Here is a 26,278-nt window from a genome sequence, read left to right as displayed (position 1 = left end):
CTTTGAATGCCATTTTCACTGTCAATGCTGCTGTGAGAAAATTAAAAGAAAAAAGCCGACTACTGCCTGTGACAGTCAGGTGTAACACACACTTGTAATGAAAATACGTGAAATGGTAGCAATGGTCAAACATTGAATGGGAAAGTGGCAGCCTGAGAAACAGTTGCCTGACATATTTTGCAGTTGCTCCAGCCATGCTGAATTCTCTGCTAGCACATTCAGATGATGCCGGGTTAGAAAAAGTCCCTGATTTCCTTTTGCCCAGACTTGGGTAGCATTTAGGCCTCCAGCACCAGTGCAGTGACAGTTGGAAGCAGAGGAGCTGAGGGCCACTGGGGAAGTGCCACCATCTCTCAGCTCCGTTTTAGCCACCCATAGTTAAACATGCATTTACTTAGCTGGATGCTGTTTTGGCTGAAATAACCCTTTAGCATTGGAATATCTCCACTGACATCATTAAAATAAAGTAAAATGCACTAGCTGGCTCTCCCTGCTTCTGGACAGGCTGAGGGAGGGTATGCAGGAGAGGACAGGGGTCTGCCATGCCTTCCCAGTGCCATTAGCATTTTGTGCAGGAAATCACAACCCCTGCATGCTCCACCAGCAACAGCTAAATATGCCTCTGTCTCTATAAGTTTTATTGCAGATGTGGTTAAGGTGCGACAGGTGGTGACAAAATGCATCCCTGTACAAATATATTCTTGACAGGTCATTTTCATTTCGCAGCTATGAAGAAGTATATGTAAAAGAACAAACTGTACGTGGCTCTGTGTCTTCAGATAAAATTTCTATCCTTAGTTTGCCCTTGCACAGTTCAGCATCAGTGCATTATTGATTGGAATTAGGAAGTTAATAAGGTTTGGGCTAATTAATCAGATGGGTAGGGACTGGAACTGAACTGCAAGGCTTAATCAAGTCATCAAAGCTCTCAAGCCGTGAAGAAGGTAATTAAAGGAAAAGGATGCCTGTTATATAGTAACAGGAATCTAGGAGAGGACAGGAGCAAGATAGAGAAGCTCCATTTTCTTTTGTACAGTTTTCTGATATAAATCAGACCAAATGACCCAGGTACAGTGCTCAGCTTCCTATCAGCAAATTAGGTTGGATGAATTTATAAATCATGTCAGAGAGGAATTTAGTCCAGCTAGTCTAATTGTCAAGAAATCTATGTTTGGTCATAGAAGCTGGGGTTTTTTTCAATATCGAGGCCTACAGAACAATCTCTTACTGCCTGGGACTGTTATCCCAAGGTTGCTGGATATGGAATGAAGCAATATGGCTTACAAACCTAATTTTTTTTAAAAAAAATATGTTTGTTAAGGCAAAATTGATTAACGTGAAAGCATTATTTTGTGGGCTATTGAGTGCTTACTATAGAATGCCAAATCGCAAATTTTCTTTCCTCAGTTGCTCTGTTGAAAGTAATCTAAATACCACAAAAAACCTTAGTGGTTTCATTAAGAAGCAGTTTTTATAGCCTTTCTGATTGTATTTTGCAGCTCACTGCTGTCAGATTGACAATAATGTAGGCAGGGTTTATTTTGGTAAAGAGCATACAAGAAATAACCACTAACGGCCTAAAAATAGCATTTAATAAGTGTCTTCCACATTTGTAATCACTGATGGATCTAATGTTTGATGTCAACTGGCCAGTGAGCTGAAGTAGCAGTTTAGTAAAACATCCAGTGTCAATCTATGTGCTATTTTACTGGAAATTTCAGAAAAAAAAAAAATTCTGTAATGTATGTTTAGTTTCATTCTGTTTTCAAAACAAAAATCCTCACATTTGAATCTTTTTATTATAAAAAGAAGTAAAATAATCTTTTGGAGGAAAATTCAGATAAGTATTTAAAGAAACTGGCACTGAAGGAATGAGTGTATTAAAGGAGCAGGTGAAGCATTTGAATTTTCATGAGCTGACATTCTCATCCTATATCCTTACCTGAGGGGATTTGATTTTGCAAGTGCTTAGCAAAAAAACCCCAAATAGTGTAGCAATACATTTATAACAAAATAAAAATAAGGAAGATTAGTTAGCTAGAAAATAAGTACAGATTCAGTGTGCTTCAATAATGTAGTAATGATCTTTAAATATATATTTTGAAATTGTACAGTCTGAGAAATTAAATTCTGTTCATAGATATATATAAATAAATTATAACTGTAGCTAGGGCCTGACATGTGGGATTCAATTGTTAATATTTTTGTCTATTTTTTCCAGCTTTGGAGAGAGACAAAATCTAGTTCTGTAGTACCTAGTTCTGTAATAGGGGATTAAATCCATATGTTTGAATGATACTGATTTATAAATTTATCCTGCAGTGAGTATTCTGTGTATTAAGGAAAAGTGTTCAGGTAATTTTACCTATGTTCTCAGATGGAACAGAAAGGGGAAAATGTTAGAGCTGTGGTGCATGTGTCAAGTTTTGAATTTAAGCTCTGTTTTGATGAGCAGTTGACAGTCATGAGCACAGGCTTATTCATTAAAAAGAAAGCAAGCACTCTGCTCATGCTGGAATCTGTCATATGTCCCATACTCAAGTTTGGCTGTGCCCTGTCCCATGGTTCACTGATGAACAATGACTCCAAGGTACCAGCAAAAGTCCTGGCTTACAGTGCACAGTGTTTCACATCTGGACTTGTAACCTATAGTAAATGATATTTCTCTGGAGAGGCTTTATCAGGACGATATTGAAACATACCTTTCTAATATTTGCTTGTATGATGAAAATGAGCCTGTTAATGCATAATCACTGAAATTAAGAATAAAATATTACTGAAATAAAAAAGGAAAATCCAATGATCTTTACTGTGTCTCTGTAAAGAAGATACTATCTTTAAAGGCTCCCTTTCTGTCCTACACATGTAAACTCATATACATTTCAAATCCTATCTGCCTAGGAACACCACAGTATGAACCAGAGAGTAACAGTGGCTTCAAAGAGCTAGATACTGAAAAATAAAACTAAAAATAAAGACATCTTTGCATACATTTGCTTGTGTTTGCTAACTCCTAGAGGTATCTCTGCTTGCTAACACTTTGGAGAAAGTCTGTAGAACATACACCAGCTCCGCTGCTCAATATTTTGTAAAAAGTCCATAACAAACACATCAAGTCTCCTGGCTAACATTTTGGAGGAAATATAGGAAATATCTCAACATCTCTTTCACGTGAGATGCTACATCTTTCATGAAGCATCCTTGATACCCTCCAAAGGTAGGGAAAAAAAAGAAAATAAAAACATCTATATTTTTATAAGATCTCAAAGTTCAAACAAATTCATAAACCATGAAACCTTCATCAGGTTTCACATCAGGAAGGGACAGAGTGTGCTGGTATCTATGTCCCCACAGCAACAAAGGAGCAGCTTCATCAGCTATAAATGAGAGGTTAATTAACAGCACAGGTTACCACCAGCACTGGAAAATAAAAGGTTGTAACTGCAAGTAGGACAATTCCTTTGTGGTGTGCCAGGGACCTCCTGGCCTTGTGAAGTGATCACTTTGGGAGTTCACACAGCATTCGCTCACCTTTCCTGCTTGGATGTCTGCTCCCCAAGGACCTGACATCTACTACCAGCTCATTTTTTATGGGTCACTGAAGAGCTGTCACCTGGTGCCACCATGAGTCATATTCTAGACAGCAGTAATACAGAACTGAAAACCTTAACAAAACATTAGCGGTCCCTGAACTATACAGTTATTTCACCCATTGGTGAGTAATCCTAATGTACACAATCTTCACCCAAACAACCTCTCAAGTGGAGCCAAATCATCCTTGTGTGTACTCTTGCATCCTCACTGAGGTAAAACTCCAACTGATTTAATAAGAATTTTAATAGCATAAAAACTGAAAGGAGACTGAGTGAAGGAGTTTTGAATTTCAGCCTGCTGTTAAGATATAGAGACAGTAATGCCCATACGTTCATTCTTCCTGGTATGTAGGGTATATGGCCTAATGCAAAACCATTGCTCAAATACCTGAGAAAATAAAAAGCATGAGGAAATATTAAGCTTTGAGAACATCAGCAAGGTTTTCATTATCCAGGTTTATAATAAAGATGACCAATAACTGTTTGCCTTTTGAACTGATCTAAAAGGATACAAAGTGAATGTATCAATCATGAACATAATCACTATTGTTGAAAGTGTGCAGGGTCATAGGTACATGAACATAAGCACTGACACCATCGTACATCATTAATGCTGAGTTTATCATGGTAATCGTCAATAATTACTGCAGTTTTCTGCCTCAGGCAGGCAGGGCACAATGGTGTGAGCTAGGACACTGGGAAACTTGGAACAACAGTGAGAAGCAGAGCTGTTTGATATCGAGCAGGCTTTCAATAGACCATATTAATCGTTCACTGCCAAAGTAGTTTGAGAGTTAGCTTTTCAATATTATATCCAGTTACTATTATCTCTGTTGCTTTGGACATGCTCATAGCATGGGGTTAATGCTTTTTGTCTGTTCTTGTCTAGTTTAGTGATTGTATCTGCTTATTCCAGTTTCTAGCACAGACAGAGCTATCATTTAAGTGATACGTGAAATATCATACCCAGTTTTAAAAGGGCAGTTGGAAATGTTGTAATTATTTATTGCCTTGGGAAGATTTTTATATTTCAATATGTTAGAAAATAGATCTATTATCTCCAGTATTAATTTGTATTTTAGAATCACTGGGCTTCTAACAGAGTGGAAACTTAAATCTTCCAGTCACTGAGTGCTGGGTAAATGTCCCTCTTGTTTGTGAAATGAGGCCATAATCCATTTAATCACTCAGCTGAGATATATCGGTTACCTGAGCTGATACCGCCCGATATTTTTCTGGAGGTGCCAGTAGCGTAATGGCCTTGTGTCAGGGCCTTGACAAGGCTGTTTTCACTCAGAGGTGTATTAGTTCCTCCACTACCTCTTTCATTGCTTCAACATCAGAAACAATGACTGCAGTAACAGTGGTTGCTTGAATGACCTTCAGGAAAGTAGTAGTAATAGTTGTTATTGTTATTAGTATTAGTGTTAGTATTATACTCCAGGACTCCAGGATATGGAGCTTGCAGTTTCATGAAGTAATGTTTTTTTAAGAAAAGTGTTCATGTTGTAAATTCTTGACAGATGGAGGAAATCCTTCTGTTAAAGTGCCTGATCACATGTATGTGTTACTCCTAACACTACTTTTCCTTAAGAGAACAATGACATAGTCTCCTATTCTCTTGATTCTAAATGTTTTAGACAAAGACACCTTCACAGCTAGAAACCAACTCTCTTCCTGGCTATCTGACAGGTAAAAGAACATCTATGTTACTTAAGCAGTGCCATTTTTCATCATCAAAAGAAAGTATTTGTGCTGCTAGATTTCCATGTAAATAATGCTATTTTGTGCTTCGTGGGTCATTCTTCACAACTCCAATGCTTCAAGTAGAAAAATTGGCTTGATACCTGCTAGACTGAGTGTGAGTTTGAAGGATAACTCTTTTGGCTTAGGGTAAAACAGGGCTGTGGCAGGACCATGAAATTGGCTTTTATTGAGTCAGCATAATGAAAACCTGTGCTTGGCTGAAGTGCTCTAAAGCATTAGAAGTAAGTTACACTTCCACTGCTGTAGGCTTGACAAAGCATAAAGTCAGTCCTGACTAATTGTGTGATTTGCATCTTCATTTCTGAAAGTGTCTCCTGATGTTGTGTTGTCTTTGTCTTATAACCACATATTCAAGTTCTATTTCTTACCAGTCATTATTTGTCCTATGTTGATCTCATGTAATAAATTTGGACATTATCATTATCTTGTCTCTAAGACTTGTGTCCTTTAACAAAGGTAAAATAACAGTAAGTCATTTAGAGCTGAGGAACTTAAAACAGTATGAAATGTTGTGATTTGTCACAGCATTCAGTTTTGTAAAAGATGGGATTAAAAGACAGATAAGCTAATATGCTCAGCAGGAGCCAGACGTGTCAGAGGGATGTTTAACCATTCAGTGCAGTTTGATCAAATAAACAGCAAGAATAGAAGAGAGGAAGGGAAACAAACAAGCAAGCAAACAGAAAAGATCTAATTTAATTCACCATTTTTGCTTTGCAATTGTTATCTTTTACAGGTTGCTTCAGTGGTCTTGAGAAGACCTACCAGTTTAGCTGGAACAGAATTTAGTATAACTCCTATCAGTTAGCAAATTTTAAATTGCCACAGAAAAGGGTTCCCCTCTGGGTTGAGAATGGGGTGCCAGTAGTACACAAAGCAAAGCTAGTTATGCCTGGAAGATCCTTTCTTGAAGATTGGGATTGTGTGACAGGAGGGCAGAAAAATGCGCTGATATTTTTTCCTGGTAGGTATGACTGTAAGGCTGTTGCTGAGGCAGTGCGAGGGAAAAAGTAAGGGAGAAAAACCTTTGCAGACGTGTCTTGTAATTGCTTGTAGCATTCTCTGGGTGCACTGGAAAAGCATAGAGTGAAGAAGGTAAATAAAACCCACCGTCTGGCTTTATGAAAGGTTAAGCTAGTCATCTGACTTTTACTTATATTTTGCTTATGTGTAACCTTTTTCCTGTTTTGTAATCAACTGTAATACCAAGTGAGTTTATCCATTAAGCCTGTAGTAGGACATTTATTACGTGGTAGTTACTTCTAAAGATAAATCCCTTATCCTTTGGAATTGATGCTTATTAACTTTGGCCTAATTGTGGTCTTGAGCTGTCACTCATTTATTATTTATCTTCAGACCCTTTAACCTACTTGTCTATCCATTTTAACAAAACAAGACTACCCTAGAGGATTTGCCTGATCTAAAATACATACAACTTTCCAAGTTGCAGATGGCTTTCAGTGTTAATATCCAGCAACATCACCTATTTTAAGGAGAGGTTGGCATGCTCTATTAAGTGGAAGCTTTGTTGAACCCCCTCTTGAGAACAAGCAAGCACAAAGTTTGTTACACTGACTGCATTAAACCCCTTTGTCTTTCCTTCTACAGTGTTCCTGTTGATGATGTAAGTCATGGTGCTGGTTTATGGATGCCTTTTTTTTATTTTTTAAAGCATCTGTTCATTGTTTAATTTTTAAAAAATCAGGTCAGTTTTCCAGTGTGGTGCAAAGGATGTGCCCATGAGCAGCTGATCAGCTAAGGGAACAGCATACCATTGAGTAGGAATTGGAACGAATGGAGAAGAGGGAGATATCTTATACTGGCACATCACCTACCTTTCAGTGATGTGGAGCAATGAACGCTTGTGCTGATCATTGCTGGGTCACAATTTACCATTGCTATTGCAATTTACCTTATCAGCTGTATGAACTCAATAAGCTGGATTTCAAAAGCTGGCACAGAGTACGTCCCATTCACATTGCCAACCTTAAACTATGGTTTGTGGAAATGGCACAATGATATTTGGAAAAGAGCTCCTAAAAGGTTTGCATTTAAGATACCTCAGGAACTTTATAATCATGTTGTTCAGGTCTTAGTAGTATGGGAAGATATACAGCCAGCAGACATTTCTTGAAAACCTGTGTTTATCTCTGTTGTCAGAATTTTGCAGGAGCTGAGACTTTATTTTTATTGGTGTACAGTGCAAAATGGTATAATTTCCAGTGCTTCTTGTACTTAACTTATTCTGAAGGATTTTGTGCATAATTTAAAAAAATACTTTTTTATGTTCAAACATTTCACTGCTTATTTTTAGTATCATGGTCTATTTTGAAACTGAGCATTTCAGTTCTTCATATCTAAAGTGTTGAACTGCTTCAACATCATATTTACCAGTGATCTGTTAAAGATCTAGGAAATGATGACTGGTGAATGAGTTTGTAATTGAAAAATACCATCTGAATATCTTTTTTTTTTTTTCCTTCAACTGGTTCTGGTTCTCAAATTTCCTTTGAACATGAGCTAAAATAAAAATCCACTTTACGGACAGTTTAAGGTGTAGGAAATACTGCATTTCTCTTTAATTTCAGAAAGGTGAACCCCGAACCTCATGCCCTGTCTGCAGAGTTGTCTGGCTCACCATAGAGTCGAGTCAAAGGGTGAGTCAAGATACGAACAACAGAGGTGGGTGGGCCTAATATGGGGAATGAGGCAAATTCCTGAAAATTCACCCACATCTAGCACAAATGCACAGTGGAAGCAATTGCTTTTACCTGCTTCCTCTATATTTGTGGTGTTCTGACACTTTGCATGGTTACCTGCTCTTTACAGGTTAGAAAATATCTCTGACACTAAACCAATGGGATCTTCTTCATGGGGATTTGTCACTTTGCCTTCCAGCTCAGGGCTGTCTGTAATAAAGGATGGATAAAATCCCCCAGAATCTTATTTGGAAAATTGCTAAGGAATGTTTCTTCCCAGCCTTATTTTCGTCAGTGAGGTGGAACCAAGCATTTTTAAAGAATAAAAGAAATCATAATCCAATTTCCTTCCCTTCAAAAAAGAGGCAAACAAGGGTGGGAGATATGTGAAGATGTGACTTGAGCACTTAATGCATGTGAACTAGTGGCTACCTGCTACCAAACAGCAGTTTTGTTCGTTTTGTGATCTGCTTCCTTTGTGCTGCTACCAATGCTTCTGGGATCCCCCACAAAGCGCCAACTTCGGGAACAGAAATGTTTTTTTCCCCCTTTTTGTAGACTTAGTATTCTGCATGTCTCACCCATGAACAAATGTCACTGATAGTGCAGGCAAGATGGAATTTGTGGAAATGTCTGCCTAGGAGCTATAGGAATAGCAGCCAGATGTTTGATAAATTTCTCTGTACACAGTTTTTGTCACTCAGGAAGCAATGGTTAATTTATTCAAAGTGGAAAGCCCTTGGAAGAGATTGAGGAAAATTTTCTTCCTCCAGCAGTAGCCCAGGGCTAGTGCAAAACTGGGGCAGAGGAAGAATAGGTCTTCACCATCCCAGCCAAGTGTCCTAATCACTGATCTATTCCTTAGTCTGGGGTGGAGATGCCTCTCCAAATTCCTGTGCTGGAGTCCTTTCCTGGTGAGAATTTCCTGGAGGGGGGTACATTCTCAGGTAATGTCTCCATCTCCACAAATTAGCATGAGCTTTAAAAAGCAAAACTCAACTCCAAAACCTCTGTTGTTAGAAAATTTCTCAATAGTTCCCACTTGAGACTAGTGCTTTTTGTATTGTATTTGTGCATTTGGCAGATGCTGAAAAGAGAAGCTGCTGCAACTCGAGAAGCCAGGCAAACGGAGGGTAATATGCTGGGAGTGCTGTGCAGAAATAACCGGGTCTCAGAACACCTTGACTCTCCTATCCTGCACATATAAATGGCACAGTAGCAAAACCATGACTGATAGGAGAGAACCTTGCACTGATCAATTAATCCTTGACCCATTTGCTTCTCTAGGTGGTTCTTTGGGGACTGACAATGGATCCAATATTTGGATGCAATCAACACTGACATTATGAGAGTTAATAATACTCATTATCCTCTGGCTGTTTGCTTCCTGTGGCAAGGGAAATTATGTTAATTTAACGTTTTTTTAATTAACTAACATTCTAAGTAGCCATAAGCTTCTGCCTCCAGCTAATATTTAAAAAATGAAAACAAAACTTAGAGAGAAGCTGCTTGTGCAGCAATAAGCCTCAACATTATGCTACTAGCCAAGCAACCAAAACGATTATGTTTCTTCATTTTTGAGAGCTTGCCTTTGGGAGATGATTTCAATTTCACTTGTTCTGGTCTCTTACATAGTAAAATAATGGAACGTTATTGATCCTAACATAGAAACCATGCAAAATGTCATTTACCTCTTCTGTTATTGGTGAAATATATGCATAAGCAGAGATTTGAGACATCTGGCTTATGACCAGTAAGGAGCAAAGTGGAACAGACAAATGACTCAGGAGTTACCCATGTGTACAGGGAGGTTTGTGTATAACTGTAAAAGAAAACTCTGGTCCTACTGGATCTGAAAGCAGAGGAAAGGCTTTTCAGCATCTGTAGCTGAAGCAGAAGGACAAGGGATCTGTGTGTGTGGGATGTTCCCTAACCCTGACCAGCAGAACCTTTCACTGAAGATGAGCACAATTCTAGTGACCTTTGGACTGTGCTAGACACCTTGTGCAAGCATTTATCTAAACTGTAATCACTGAAAGCTGAGTGCCTGGGAAGAGTTAATCGTGTATGTCCTTCTTGTAGATAGCCACTGTAGACATCCTCTTGCCCACCTGGCTTACATACCTTCTTGGGGTGGGAGGATTATCTCTGTGAAGGTGCCTAATCTGTCTCCATTGGCCATGGAGGGAGTCCAGGTGAGTGGGTCAGACCAGAAGTTTATCTCTTGGGTGGCTGAACCAAGGCAATTCACACACTTGTGTAGATGGGATTATTATGACTACTGATAAAACCTAGGGCTGATTAAGGAAACTAAACCAGCAATTTTCTTTGTTATCTGCCATAATGCAAAGTCTATGGGCAAAGCTTCATTTTATATAGATTTTATCCAGAGGAAGGCTCTTGGCATATACCAATCCCACTGTGCATTCAAACTAACAGAAGATTGTTATTATCTTTGGTCATTATTTTGTACTTGTGGAAATGCACTAATTATATTGCGTAAATACTGCTGTCAAAGCAGTGTATCCAGCTGTGGACTTCACCATTGCTCCCTCCCCCTGGAGCCCAAAAAGCTCTGGCTGGTGTGACTGTCATGGCAGACTGGTTGTGGCTGTGTTCCCTCCCTACGTGTCTTCACAACCACTCCAAAAAATCTGTAGTTACAGATACATTGCTACAATGGTAACGGTATACTAAGATAGATCATTGGTTTTGAAACCCGATTAAGTCAGATCAACACAAGACGTCTGTATACCAACACAAAAACATTGTATAAATAAACATAAACATAAACATAAACATAAACATAAACATAAACATAAACATAAACATAAACATAAATATAAATATAAATATAAATATAAATATAAATATAAATTACATACCAAATTTGTGAATTTTGTTACTGCCTCCTAAATGAAGGCTTTAACTGTGACAACTTGGGAACACACAACTACTCTAGCTCTGCATTTCAGGTGAAAGTATGTCAGTTTTGACCTGGACTGCCATAATTTAAACTGTTCCAGGTAGATTTGTGTTTCTGGCCATACCCTGTCTCTGCCTGGATAAGCAAGACTTTATAATTTCAAACAGCTGTTCTACCCAGGACAGACTACTACTCAACATTTGGTAATTATTTCATCGGGTCTTGTGTCTTAACAAATTTCGGCCCAAAGACACTATCACAGAAATACATCCTGCCAAGGCTCCTAAAGTGTGTGTAACTGCCCTGGTGACTCATTACATTAGCTAGTTCCACTTAGAGCTATGAGCTAAATCCTTGGGAAATCAGCCTTATTTCAGTAACTTCAGAATGTCTGCATAGATTTAAACCAGAGTATTGCAAACAGTGTAGTTTAAATATCTCTTCTGTGTGTTATTTATAGGCACAAATCCACAGTTGTTTGAAAACGAGCCTTCCCAAACTTTGGTTTTACAATAAAAACACACTCTGCAGTCCATTCTGCTATTGGATCGTCTGTCACTGTCTCCCTGCCTTCCCCACGGCATTCATGATCCATTCATTGATAAATACTTCATGGACATCAGGGAAGAGAGTTATCCTTTGGCAAGTACAAACTCTTTATTTACACTGTCTACTGATAGGGCTGAGTATCACGTGAACTGTTTCAATACTTCCATGGCAGAGAAAGTCTCGGGAACAATACTTTACAGCCCCAGGACCAATAAAAAATACTTTACTCCTATGTGCATTAAACCAGTTCATATAATGCATTAGACTGAAACTGGCAATGAAGCTGAAATCCAGTTGAGGTCAGTTCTTTTTATATGTTGTTTCTGTTTAAGGGCTTTAAGACACTGCCAATCACCTCTAATTGCTCTAAACAGTCTGCATTAAGTGTGATTACCCTGTTGAATTCCCACTGTTGTTAGGGTCTTTATTTTAGCAAAAAGTCTAAGCACTTATCAGATCTTCCTAACAAAACACTTTAGCTGCAGCCCAATACCTTAACCCTGCTGTGCTATTGTCTAGTTTCAGCTACATCCTGCGTCTAACTATGCCATCTTTGATGGATCTATGTAAATATGGACTGAAAAGCCCCAGTGAAACCTTTTGTTAAGTAAATATGGAAATTCAAATAAGGACATAACACAAATGATTTCATCATAAAGGTTGTGTACGGTCCAGCTTTACACAATATACTTATTTACATGCCTTAAAAAAATCTTTGTTATCAAAGCTATATAAATATCAGCGAGACAAATTTTTGGTCACACAGGCTTATGCAAGTCTAACTTCTAGGAGTTAGAAGATATGGTGAACAATAATGCAGAAATACAATTATAAATAACAAGAATGTATTTTAAATATAAAGGGGTGTGAGTGTATCCAGAGATCTTGCTTATTTAACATTTTTCTGATGAACCAAAAGATGCAAAATCCTGGTATAGAATTTTACATCTGTACTAATATACTGCACTTCACGAGGTCTTCATTTATTTCTCCTAATACATTATTCTCTAGTAAATGTTTGCATTACCATTCCCAGATTGGTGAAACTAAGAGAAGCAAGCCTGAGCTTGCTAGCTTGGTTAAGATAAGCACAAATAAGACTATAGAAGCTAAGTTCATCTACAGCAGTGTCTAATTTGGAGATCAAGATTTCCTACCCTGGCTCCCACAGTAACAGAAAAGCTGATCTGTTTTAAGTCCCATTCACATAATTGCAACAATTCTGGTAGGAGAAATTAGACGTATGGTATAGGTACTCTGCTTTCTCTGTATAGGTACTCTGCTTTCTCTGTATAGGCACTCTGCTTTCTCTGCTGGCAAAGCCAGTTTGGGAAGTTCTCTCCTTGTGTGATTTTGGAATTTGTCCTCATGGTGATTTTGTTTGCAGTATTGCCCAGCAGAGTTGCATGAGTACAGCATAGTGGGCTCTAATCTGCAGCACAGGGAGCAAATTGTGTGAAGGCAAAACCGGTGAAAAAATGAGAACCAGGAACTTCTCAAGAACTTTTTGCTCTCAGAGAAAACGGCAGTATAACTGCATTCACTGCTTCATATAAATTGTGTGACTGCTTTCCCCATCCATTCTTTCTCTGCTGTCATCTTCTGCCTTTGGGGGCAGAAGTTCCAGTATGAAAGAACCTGAAGAGTCTCTAGGACATCACCACATTTGCCAGATCTCTTAGCGGTAGACAACTGCCACATTTTAGACCACTGGTGTAACAAATGAATGGTGAACTCAGTGTTGTGTTAGCTTGGACCACTGGTGTAATGAATGAATGGTGAACTCAGTGTTGTTCTGGATATTTGGTGTCTCCTGCTGGACTCCGTGGATATCAACATCTGCACTGGCTAGTTTAAAGGTAAAGGTCTATGTATGCTGCAACCACAATTCTGATTGCAGCATAGACTTATCATTAGAAAGGAAGGTGTATTTGAGCCCATAATTTTTATTTCACATTCTTAATAGGATAGGTTTGCTTCTTTAATCACTTATCTCAGATTGTGTCTCACTTATCTCAGACTGTGTCTCATCTATTTTATCTGCTGCTCATGTCTAATTTAATTCTACCTACTTACAGTAGGATCCTCCTTCTTCCACCCAGACTAGGACCTCACTGGGTGCTCACCAGGAAGCCACAAGCCCCCTCCAGGTTCTCAGTAGGTTGATTCTGACTTGTCTCTAAGCTTTTCTACCACTAAAACTGTTAATGCTCGGTTGCAAGCTTTTACCTCATTACCAAAAAGTCATCTATCTATTTAATTTTTAAGAAAGTGCACGTGGACACATTCTTAACATGCTTGATGAAAAACAGAGAGGAGTTTCATTTCACAATATAAATATTTCCCCAAAAGGTCTTCAGTCTGCTATGCTCATTGCAAAAGGTTTGGTTTCCATCAAGATATGCACATAAGAAATGATGAGAAGGAGCCTGTTTTATTTTGGCATTTAAAAGGTACATTGCAAGTATTCTTATTCACAAGAAGCAGATATATTATGTTATTTTGGTCTCAAACTAAGCAGTGAGTGGCTATAATCTATTTTCAAACACTATCGGTTAAGATACTCTGTGGCTTCTTATAGTGAGTAGATTAGCACCTTATAAATCAGGTCAGAAACCAGAGTTGGCCTAAAGGTGCTGGGAAAACACAATATTTGAGTGTCCCTTGTCCCAGAGACCTTTCAATGCAAATGGATGAGATAAGTGCACAAGGTGGAAAAGGGAATCATGAGACCGCGCAGTGAGCTGTGGGATGGCAGCAAGAATTGTTAGTTACACTGGCTTGGGGGGAAAAAAGCAGAGGAAAAGAAAATGAGGGAGTGAAAGGAAGAGGACTAGAATAGACCGCCAATGAGCAGAAAAAGGTGAAAATATGCACACAGCTCTAAAGGTGTCTCTGGATGTTCAGTGACTCCTGCTTTGGCTGCTTTTGTAATTTCTTCTACTGCCCAAATCCTAGTTTTACCCTAAATCATGCAATATAAGTAAAGGAAGATACATCACATTTTCTACTGCTTGTACAATGGGTGTAGGAGTCCATGAATGCTCTTTTTCACCTTCCTCCACCGTAATAGTCCTTATGACTTCTTTTATTCCAAACCTTGGGAAGTATGTACTTGCTCAGTATTTGGCCACAGCCTGTGTTCAGAAAGCTGTGCCTTCTCATGTAGGCAGAACCTTGTGTAGTCTCTGTCATACATCTGTTACTTCTACTGCTGCTACTAGATTATATCATACTATGTTACATTATGCATGAAGTCTTTGTTATTTATTGCCCAGTGGTTGTATAGGTGCTCAGGGGATTCTTAGAAAACTGGACCACTTGATCGTTTTAATAAAGCTAAGACATAGTCTCTCAGTTCTCTCAATGACTACACTGTTGAAATCACATTTCTAAAAGGTCTATCATAGGCACTAATTTACTTCGTGTTGGATGCTGAGTTCCTTCATCACCTGGGCATTAAATCCTACATGAAATCCGGTGGCTACTGAGAATTCATTCACAAAGAATCTGTCCCATGTTTTGCTCAGGCAGTTGTTGACTACAATAACCTGAACTGTCCTTCTATAACTTGTTACTTAAGTTCTCTTATGGCTGGAGTGAGAATCAAGGGGGAGACAGTGCTTTTGGTGGGTTCATGGTTTGAAGATGGACTGCACAGCTTCCAATCTGAGCATGCAGTCATATAACTAATATTTCAAAAGTATGAGACTTTTCTGTCCCTTGGGAGGTAAGTAAGTAATATTTTCTGAGTAGAAAGTACTACATAAGGCCCTTATTCATGTGTAGTCTTCTGGGTATTTTGTATCAGTTCAAAGTTTTTTTTAACTATACTAAAGTTTTCCAACTGTGTGGGTTAAATGCTCCTTTGAGATTCTTTTTTTTGTGTTGGTGCTACTCAAAAAGACAAATGTTCAGGAGATGCCTTTTCTAATTCCTTTCTAGGGCTTCAGAAACTTGAGGGATGATCAGAGATGACTTTGAAAGCTGATGAGTTCTTTCGCGTGCCTTCATTCTCTCTACAAGATCATAAATCTATGGAATTTTCTTTTGGCAGTTCAGACACCAATCAGCATAACTCGCTGACTTACTGTTCTCATTTCACAGAGAATCTAAATCCTACGTTAATACCTGCAGCTCATGAATGAGAAAATAATATTACATGTGTTATGATGATTCTTCCCTGTTTTGCTGTGTTGTTTCTTTGTGATGAAATGGGAATGGAAATAGAAGTTGCATGGTCTAAGTGATCTGTTTAATAAACACTTAGTGTGAATTCAGAAGTAGTCACTGGAGCAACTGTACCGTAAGAAGGAGTAACATGTGAGTACACAATTATGATCTCTTTTACTTGAATTGCAACACTAGGGACTAATTCTAGAAATGAAGAGTAGTTACTTGCTATTCACCAAGAGAGCACACAGTCTTTCAAAACACACCCCAAAGTTTTCACCTTTTAAAATTATATAATGGACTATAATCTGCCTTACTCTTAGGCTGTAGTTGTTAAATGTGGCCACTGAAGATTTAAAGTACCTGTTAACTATTAGTTACAGGTATTTTTATAAGAATGACCAACTCCCTTTCTTCCTCCCCAGTGCAACCTCATTAAAATATCCTCTCAAGTAGCTACTAAAAAATGAAGTTAAAGACCCACTGCAAATTACGCTAACTCAGTTGCAAAGATTGCACACAGAAGCAATACTGTGGAATGTAAGTAGTCTCATTAACTTCAGAAAGACTGATTATTAGCCAAAAGTCTAATGCTATACTTGCAGATCTTTTTGAACCCTAAGCCTAGTTTTCCTTTTATTTGCCTAAAAGCCAAGAAGTCTTACAGGCTACAAACACAAACATCCAACTAGTTGATCAAGAGGATCTTCCTGTCCATACCTGTCTGGAAGGGGTGTTTGCAACTCAACACATTTCCAAGACCTTACAGGACTGGGTCCCTGTTTGAAATGGCAGAAGAACCCCAAGGAGGGCGCATGATTCCTTTTTCTTGGCAAGTGGTGCAACATAATGATCCAGTAGACTCAATGTAGCTTAGGTCGACCAGTTTGAATACTGCCCGATGTTTAGAATGCTACAATATTTATAAGAAGTTTGACTTGTCTGTTTGACTTGCTGCAACATTATGTAACATAAGGCAATAAGGTTGATTGTGCCACCAGACCACTAATGACAATGATTCCTTGAGCAGCAATTTCAACTGGATGATTAACAAGGCCCTTAGGCAGAGATTAAACTGGCTTGTGAAACTGATTTTGAGTTGAATTGTATATTATAACTAGTTTTTTCTTTAAAAACACATATTTACTACTTAGCATATGAAAAGTTTGTCTGAGTTTCATTGGAGCTAGTGGCTAGGCCTTTGGGAGGTTTTATTCTGTCTTATTAAAACCAATAGTTCATGCCACCCTTGCCCTTTCAGAATTTCAACCATGGTATTAGAGGCCATGCCATTTTAACCAAAAACCTATTTCTTCTGCTTAAATATCAGCAACAATATTTACATTTATCAAGAACAGTGGATATCAAAGGCTGGCTCACTTGTTGGTTATTAAAACTGTAAAAAATTTTTTTTTTTCGGATGAAAATACACTGTGTTCATGTTGTAGTCATGCTGAAAATGCTAAATGACCCTTCAGACTTTGCAGAGAAACATTATCTATTCAATTAATGGGCCATAAAATGATTTAGATAAAAGACAAGCCTGAAATGTCTTTAGAAATCCAAGAGATGAAAGCTAATACTATCTAATTTCTTAAACTTCAAGGATATAAAAGGTTTAGGAAATGTAAAACATCACTTGCACAGGATTCTGCATAACACTTTAGGAAACCAGAAACTACAAACTGAAGGGGGACGAGAAGTACAATATCCTATATGCGGTAAAACACACATTAATGCATGAATGCACACTGTCATTTTCCAGGGGCGATGCATTTAATACACTTTCCAGCTAGGATGACTGAAGAACAAGAAGGTCAAGTGATCTGACCGCAGACATTGGTCAATGGCTCTGTGTGATTGGAATTAGCACTTTCCTGGCTCCCACAAACCACTACACCAGGACCTCTCATAAATATATTTTTTCCAATCTGTGAAATAATTTATTAGCTGTCATGGCTATTACGCCACGATAAACCAGCAATTTTACATCTTTACTGATACATATGCAGAAAATGTTTAAAAAAAGGAAAAACCAAGGACTTGACTTTCATTGATGTTGGCCAATTTGCTTTGAAAATTTCATCCTATAACTGCTAAAGTTGCAATATTATCTCAGCTTTACAGAAAACTACTTGAATTTTAATTAATTTTTTTCCTGTGTATATTTTTGTCCTGAGTTTTTATGGTATAATAGTCCATCTATTATCAGTTAATAAATTTCCTTTCAGCTACACCCCTGTATGGAGATTCTGACCATAGCTTCCCTGTCTTGGGTGCAAAGAAATTGTCATTTAAACTTTGGCGAGTCCCCCAAGTGGACACTGCATAGCCTTAAGGAGCAATCATGATGCATAGAAGAGGGAGTCACAGGAGCTCCCTATTGCCATACATTTCATTGCAGTAAACTGCAGCAAGGCCCTACTCCAGCTGGTGTCAGGATACCAGGCTTTTATGTTTGCTTTGACTGACTCAAAATCATAGAACCAGTTGAGGAAAACTTAACGTTTTTCCAGTTATAAATGTATAGATAGGAAAATGTAGATGTCTCCAACCAGAAGAACAGCAATTAACAGCGGTAAGGAGTCATCTGCACTGTATACAAAATGTTATCTTTGTCTTTCAAAGCCCTGAAAATACTCAGTGTATCACTGAGTCACACATGGCTGTGTTAATGCGGCTAGCTAACTCATTATACATATAAAGGCACAAATCAACCTCAAAATAGTAAGAAAGATGGAGTTGAGATATTTTAGACAAACTTAACTTTCATGTTTCCAGTAAATTTAATAGAGGTTTATTGCACTAGGAGATAAAACCCAGTAAAGTAGATTTCAGGTGCTGGATGTCAGGATAAGGAAAACAAAATGCAAGAAAGCAATAAAAATGTGTAAATTGTATTAGCTAAAGGCAAAAAGACAGTGTCTCTAAGGATAGTGAAGTTTTATAAATAACACTAACCTTGCTTTCCAGTGAAGGTGTGACCTGCGTCTTCCAATCTTCCACATCCACTACTGTTCCTCTCCACATTGCCGCTGTACCGAGTCCCTGCCTGCTGGGCAAGAGCAGTGCCTTTGCCTGGTTAGGAGCTGCTGGGTGCTGCCTTTCTTCTGTGGGAGCATTGGCTGGGGTATTTTCCCTCTACCTACACTGCAGTTCTCATGCAAACTGCAGCAATGTAAAATCTTTGAAGCCTTTATCTCTCTCAGTTATGAGTACAATTGACCAAGAAGTTCAGACTGCACTAGGAGTGAGAGGTCTGACAGACAGACACTGCAGTTGTATTATGCCTCCTGCTCCTAAGAAAAAGGATGTAAAAAATAAATGAGACAACAATTTACTACCTCTGCCTAGTGATCATGTTTTTTTTCTCACCAACAGACTGAACATTTCTGTATGGCTGTGTAATAACAGTACAAATCCAGGAAACTGTAACTTGGTACAGGGGAAATGATGAAGGGTGTATGAGTTGTGGGGGCTTCTCTGACAGAATGACCAACAGACTGTTGACCCTTCAATAGCTATGACCAGCACTTGACACCGCTGTGCTGCTGCTGACAGCACCATTTCCAGGTGAGGTCTCCTCTTGGGCACTCTACTCTAGATATGATGTCATAAGAACGCTGTCAAGTTCTTGTTGAGACCTTTCATACCCTCCTCACATGTGGGTGGTAAGACTAGGCTTTGTCGAGATTACTTTGAGTTTTCAGGTAGGGCAAACCTTAACAGGGATATACCATGATTTCTATTAGTGTGGTTTATAACTAGCCCACGCTGCCTGAGTCCTTTTTTCTGCAGGTGCAAAGGCATAAATACAGCAACATCATTGTTGTCCATGAAGGCATTACTGTGAGTACTCGAGAGACAACAAGACAACTGATGGTGGTGTGACCTGACTTCACTGACAGTTTAAATTCTGTAGCATTATTCCATGACAAATACCATGGTCAGGGAAATGTTGGCTGACACTGCTTTCCCAAGCTCTGGGCAGCAGCCTTATTGCCTGTGCTGTGACCTCGTGAGAGCTCATGGGTCAGCAGAGCAGGTCCTAGTTAGACCCTGTATGTTTGCTGAGATGCTGTGACAGCTAGTGACATAATAGGCAACTCTCCTCCATGTAAGCCACTATCCCACTATGACTCCTTTGGTCAGTCTGATGGGATGCAAGTGAGTAGGTTCTTGGTTTTACAGTAGTTAAAAAAGCAAGGAGCAAACCACAAGAGCATTTAGGTCAAACTACATGTGTTTGGACTAACTAAAGTCCCTCTTAGTTTTTCAGGGTTGATGATAATATTTTTTTAGTCTTTGTCTTGAACCAATGTGCAGTCGGTGCATGCTGTGCTCTCCACAAGTGAATTTCTGTGGTGTGTTAGCTGAGCCTTCCTTTTTCTTGGCTGTATTAGTAGAGCTGATGTGCTTCATTATTTAGTGTTTGTAAAGCTCTTTTCATCTCTTTGAAGCATGCAAGCTGCTAATTACTCAAGCCATGGCTGAGAGTTTCTGCAGGAGTAGGCTACTTGGTCTCTTACTATTCAGAACAACTAAAGGTCATATGAAACAATTTTTAGAAGAATCTAGCCATGGTATTTTGCTTATAGTTAGTCAGCAAGCAATATTTCTGTAGGAAATGTCAAATTGTGCAAGATTTGACTTTTTGATATGAAAAGAAAATAGACAGACTGAAACCAGTAAATTGTTTGGAGGATGCTGTTTGTCTGCATTGCCCTGGTCTTGATAAAGGTCACCTGTGGTGGGTGAATGTTAGACCGAAACCTTGGCACAGTCTGCCAGGAAACTTGCCCCAGATTTGGCAAAAGTTCTTTAAATATGAGGTTCTTCCAAAGAAACACTTGGGTGCAGGGTGTCTGCACTCATCTGTGGCATTTGGCTGCCTTCCTTACCCCTGGTTTCATGGGGGGAACCTCCCCTTGGCCCTCATCACACAAGAAAAGCACTGAGAACAGGAATAGAAATTATTCACTTTCCTAGTTCAGTGAACGGAGATTTTCTGAGCTGCCAAAAGTTCTCAAGAAATGGTGCAGAAGGTTGAGAAAAAAGAGTAGTCCCCAGGGTGGTTTTATGGCTCAGACCCTGTTCCTCAGGGTCAGTGAGGGAGATAATTCCCCCAAAACTTTGAAGTGGGGAGGCAGAAGAAGGGCAGGGAGAAGCATGGAGCAATAAACTCCCCCTATGTCCACAGGTTTAAAGTTCACAAAGTGGCGAAACAGAGAGTGGCACAGCTGAAAGTGCTTTAACTGGATGCAGAGGGGAACATACAGGAAGATGCACTCACAGTGTGCACAAGTCTGTGCCAGGGAGACCAGCAGGACACAGTGATTGGAAATGAAAGGCAGAAAGAGGAAGTGGCAGAAAACAGAAGTGGGGAGGATGGAGGGGATGCTGCTGCGCTGGCTGCACATACACGGCCACCGCCTCACGCGCACGCAGATCTGCAATGCCAGTGCAGTAGTATGAGAGCTGAATTCATCTACGCTGACCAGTGTTTTCCCTTCTCTGAACTTTCAAAAACTTAAAATAAATTTATTTTCTTGCTTCTGCCTTTCTTCAAGTGTACTTGCACATATGCTTTAAATTAATGCCTGCTCTCTGAGGATGAATCGCTGCACTTCAGACCTTCAGGTGGAAGCTTCAGCAGGTTTGCAGTTGGGAGGCTGAGAGGTCTTCTGGCAAGCAGGGCTCTAACAGGACACGGTCCTGGACTATATAAAGCAGCGAAATGCAATATAGTTATAAAAGGGAATAGAAATGCCATGTTATATTGGTATAAACCTTTAGTCCCCTCGCCTTTATTTCATAGCACGGATTTCTTGTTTGTAAGGAGTTAGCATGACCTTTGGGTGTTTTAGGTGACGTAATATTGCCCTCTTCTGGCCAAATATGGAAATTACTTTTTTGGTTGAGGTGAAAGTACAGCCAAGTCTTGCTCCCGCGAGAAAACGGGATGGCTTGGATGACGGCAACTACAAAACGCATCATGTTAAGTCAGGTTTAGGGGGCCTCTGTGATAATTGCAGGGTGCAGAAAGTAGCAACCACAGCTCTGTAGCCCTGCGTGTCGCAGGGCTGCATGAATGGATGCACCAGGGTGGGTCACCACATCTTGCTGTGGCTGAAAGTATTAAGCACTGGTGCCTCCTCAGCCCAGGCACTGATTTTCCTCAACCTCACAAATCCAGGATTTAGATAACTAAGAATGGACTGCACAATGCTTTTTCTATGTATAAATGCAAACACATGTTGCAAATAAGCATAAATTAATGTTGCTAGACCTAAGTGCTGGAAAGTCTAACTTTAAGCTTCATAAAATCAGAACAGTAACAGTTATAAACTGAGGGGTTTTGTTTTCCTTTGTCTTTTGATTTTTAAGTGAATTTTCTCAGATACTCTTCTATAAAAAAAATTTCCTAAACTTTTAATGGGAAAAGATCTCATACTTCCATAAGAAGAAAAAAAGTTCAGAATTCTGTATATTTGCTTGTTTTCAAGAATTGGGTTTCTATGAAGAATATAAAATCTTGAAATTTGCATTAAAATTGGGAAAATTGACAGCATAGTCTACATTATTAAAAAAACTAAACTAGTCATTTACACTTGTGGCCAGTTTGTTCCTGGCCATTGCCTTGTCTGTCCTCTAGCCCTGAACTGCAGAATGCTGAATGTACTCTCCTTTTTCAAGACTATGATTACATTTAATATGCACAATCCATACAGAGGCTATTCCTGAAATGCAGTGCAGCCCATTATAACTCATAACCAATTTCCCCCTTGTTTATTTTTTTTTTTTTTAATAGGAAAACATTCTATGGAAAACACTTGCCATTGCATATATTTGAACACACCAGTCCTGATGAATGAAGATGAATTTCTGATTTGTGTCTCACTTTTGGATTATATAGCATAATTTAATGGTAACAAAAAGGTCAGATTTTATCACTGCAGCAGAGGAAAGCTTGGAAACAGAACTCAGGTACAACAGAGACATTTACTTTGGACTGGAACGATTCTGTAAGTAGCTGAAAAAGGAAATCCTTTCCTAGTGAGGGACCAAATCTAGTATTTCTTCCACTACTGCAGTCAGACAGCCAATGCCACCAAGATGCTGCCAGATGTTGAGATTCATGCTTCTCACAGAGGGCTGGTGCCCTTCTGTCACCAAGGCCTTTCATGAGCTCCTTGGCTGAGGGGATGGAGTGGCCAAGACTTTGATCACCCAGCTGAGGTGGGCTGCAGGTCCTGCACAAATGACTTCCACTGAGTTGCAGCTAAAGTTCCACAGGGTTTAAATCCAGTCCTTTTTGCACTTCCTCAGTGATTGTGCTGCAACTGTACCTGCTCAGTTAATCAGAAATACCAGATGAGTGGCATCTGAAAGGGGGATCACTTTGTGGAAATTCATATTAATATATATACCACAAGTCTTAAAAGCTCATGGCTATTACAATTCTCCTAGCCACCAGGGCTCATCTGGCTCTGGTTTCAGAAAGGCTCTCTTGCAGTGTTCATCCAGGTTTTAGCTGTTGAGGAGTAGAGCTTTTAGCTGTTGAGGAGTAGAGCTGTCCTTTTTTTTTTTTTTTTTTTTTAAAGCTTGAAAAAAATATGTTCAACAAATGATGTGCAGTGCTTAGTGCTCTGAGCAACCGGGAGGCCTACAGACGTGTGTGACAAAGCCAGTGCTAAGGTGATTTACCTGGTCTCCTGTCACTGCTGTGTCAGTCAAATAGCTCATCCCTTTTCCTTCTGCTTAGGTCCTTCTACACTCTGAAACTTCTTTTTCTTGGAAGTGCTGGGATGACTGTGCAGGCAAATAATATTGTTGCATATGCTCAGATTTCTTGATCTGTGGCTGTTGTGTGCTACTGGGTAGTACTGCTTGCCATTTCACCCTCCCCCCAAAATTCTGGATGAAGTAAAAAAGTTTCATGTACTCATATACTGACATTATTTGCAGCTAATGAAAAGAGCTTAAGTCTGGGGAAACACAATATTTTGGAGTAACCATATTAAGGAGGTTTGAATGTCTGAGAGGTCCTGTTAAACAGAAAATGAATTTGAAACCATTTCTTCAAGCAGTCTGTCAATATCATATTTAATTTGATTTTTCAGAAGCAAAGGAAGTCAACAGTCCAACATGCTGTTTAGGAAATGAAAATGAACATCAGGAAAAACATAGAGCTGATAATAATTTTAAAAGAAAACTTGCAATTGTCTCAGAAATGGCAGAAGCCATTTCTGACAGAGATTTCCACAGCCAGCAGAAGGAGGCCTCTGGGTCACTCCCTGTGGGGTACCAGTGTGGCCAGTCTCCCACCGGTGATGGCCACTGCCAGGCAGGCTGCACTCCTGCACCTTCTGCAAACTCACCAGTGGATGGAGCCTCAGGAGCTGCCTGCAGACAGGGATGTTGGGCCTCTGGGCCAGGTCCTGAAAAGACCCTCATCCAGAGGAAGCTGCTGTGACCTAGGTATGTGTAGGATCTTCATGTCAACACAGAAATAGGTTGGGAGGGCTGCCTCTGGAGTCAGAAAAATAAAGGAGAGAAAGAGGACATTTAGAGGTATTCTTATTTCATCTTCATAATTTTTTCCCCAAACAATATCTTTTTTTGTAGATATTTAACAGGTAGTTAAGAGCAGGAGCCAAACATGCATTGCGACCATTCAGAAGCTGGGATGTGTTGTGCAAGGCAGGACATTCTTCCAATCATCTTTCAAATCCTTTGGGACCCTGAACTACTTGTTCAGAGCAACCGAATATGTTAAATATAGTGGAGCTTTATTTATTAGCTGGCAGACGATATTAAGTTCTTTTAATTAGAGTGAAGTATATCATCCAAATGCAGAATTAGTTAGTAAGTTATTTGCTTATTTAAATCACAGTGTTTGTCTGTAGGTCATTACAGGTACACGTAAACTGCAAGACCTGAGTGAACATCTACTTTGAGCCCAGATGTCCGCTCCTGTTATGGAGCTAGGATAAAACTTGGCCATCTTCCCCTTCAAATTCTGATTTCCATGGGATAAAAACACTGCACAGAACCAGGACTCAATCCAGCTCCCCTCAACCAGAGTACTGAAGACAAACACAGCCTGTATGTGGGTCATTAGTTTTGCTCATATTTATTTAGATGAATCCTGATCTTCATGCAGATCACAGCATGCAGAATTCCTACTGATGTTCATAGGCTTTTTGAGCTGGTGAAGTTCTGCAGAATCATATCTTAAAGGCCTCTGCCTGGAAAGACCTTTGCACTGAGCCTGGCAGCTGTCATAAGGTTCCGTTTGAACACAGGTCTCCCACCACACACTTGGATGTGCAGGTTAAAGAGATGTCTGCTATGTGCAGTGACATGGTGACAGATCTTCCCTCTTTACAAGGGAAGGAAAACCAGTAGCAGTAGAGGGTCATGCTGCCATCCAGAGGGAACTCAACAAGCTGGAGAAACGGACTGACAGAAACCTCATGACATTCAACAAGAAGAAGTGCAAAGTCCTGCACAACCGCATGCACCAGTACAGGCCATGGGCAGGTGTAAAGCAGCTTTGCAAAAAAAGATCTGGGGAGGTCCTGGTGGTCACCAACTTGAACATGAGCCAGCAATGTGCCCTAGAAGCAAAGGTGGCTAACACTATCCAGGGCTGCACTAGGAGGAACGTTGCCAGTTGTGGAGGGAGGTGATCCTGCTCCTCAGCACTGGTGAGGACACACCTGGAGTACTGGATCCAGATCTGGGCTCCCCAGCACAAGAGAGACATGGACATACTGCAGAGAGTCCAGCAAAGGGCCACTAAGGTGATGAATGGACTGGAGCATCTCTTCTCTGAGGAAAGGCTGAGAAAGCTGGGACTGTTCAGTGTGAAGAAGTGAAGGCTTAGGGGGAGCTCACCAACATATATAAATACCTGAAGGGAGGCTGCAAAGAGGATGGAGACAGACTCTTCAGTGGTGCCCAATGACAGGAGCAGAGGCAATGGGCATAAACTGAAACACAGGAAGTTTCCCTTTGAACATCAGGAAACACTTTTTCACTGTGGGAAACACTTTTTCACCATGAGGGAGATGGAGGACTGGCACAGGTTGCCCAGAGAGGTTGTGGAGTCTCCATCCTCGGAGATACTCAAAAACCATCTGGACATGGTCCTGGGCAGCCTGCTTTAGGTGGCCCTGCTTGAGCAGGAGGGTTAGACTAGATGAACTCCAGAGGTTCCTTCCAACCTCAACTGTTCTGTGATTCTATGAACTTTCTCTGATCAGACTCACAAGATCTAGGTTATATAATACCCTGACTCTTCAGACATTTCAGTTTATCCTGAAACCATGGTGCACCTTGTAGTAACCACACTATTTTGAAGACGACTGTGAGCCTGGCAACACTGAACTGGTTATATGAGAATTTGTTTTTAAGGGTCTGCGGTCTCTAAGGCAAGAACTTAACTTTTCACACTTTTGCAGTTCACATTTAAAAGATGATTCAGCCTTGGCTGGCCTGTTTGGTATAATGTAACATGTTTTATTTGCAGTATGTCTTTCATTAAAGTTTCAAAAATTGAGAGT

This window comes from Strix uralensis, chromosome 1, assembly GCF_047716275.1.
Source record: "Strix uralensis isolate ZFMK-TIS-50842 chromosome 1, bStrUra1, whole genome shotgun sequence".
Taxonomy (NCBI): Eukaryota; Metazoa; Chordata; class Aves; order Strigiformes; family Strigidae; genus Strix; species Strix uralensis.
Note: the sequence above shows the minus strand (reverse complement) of the source record.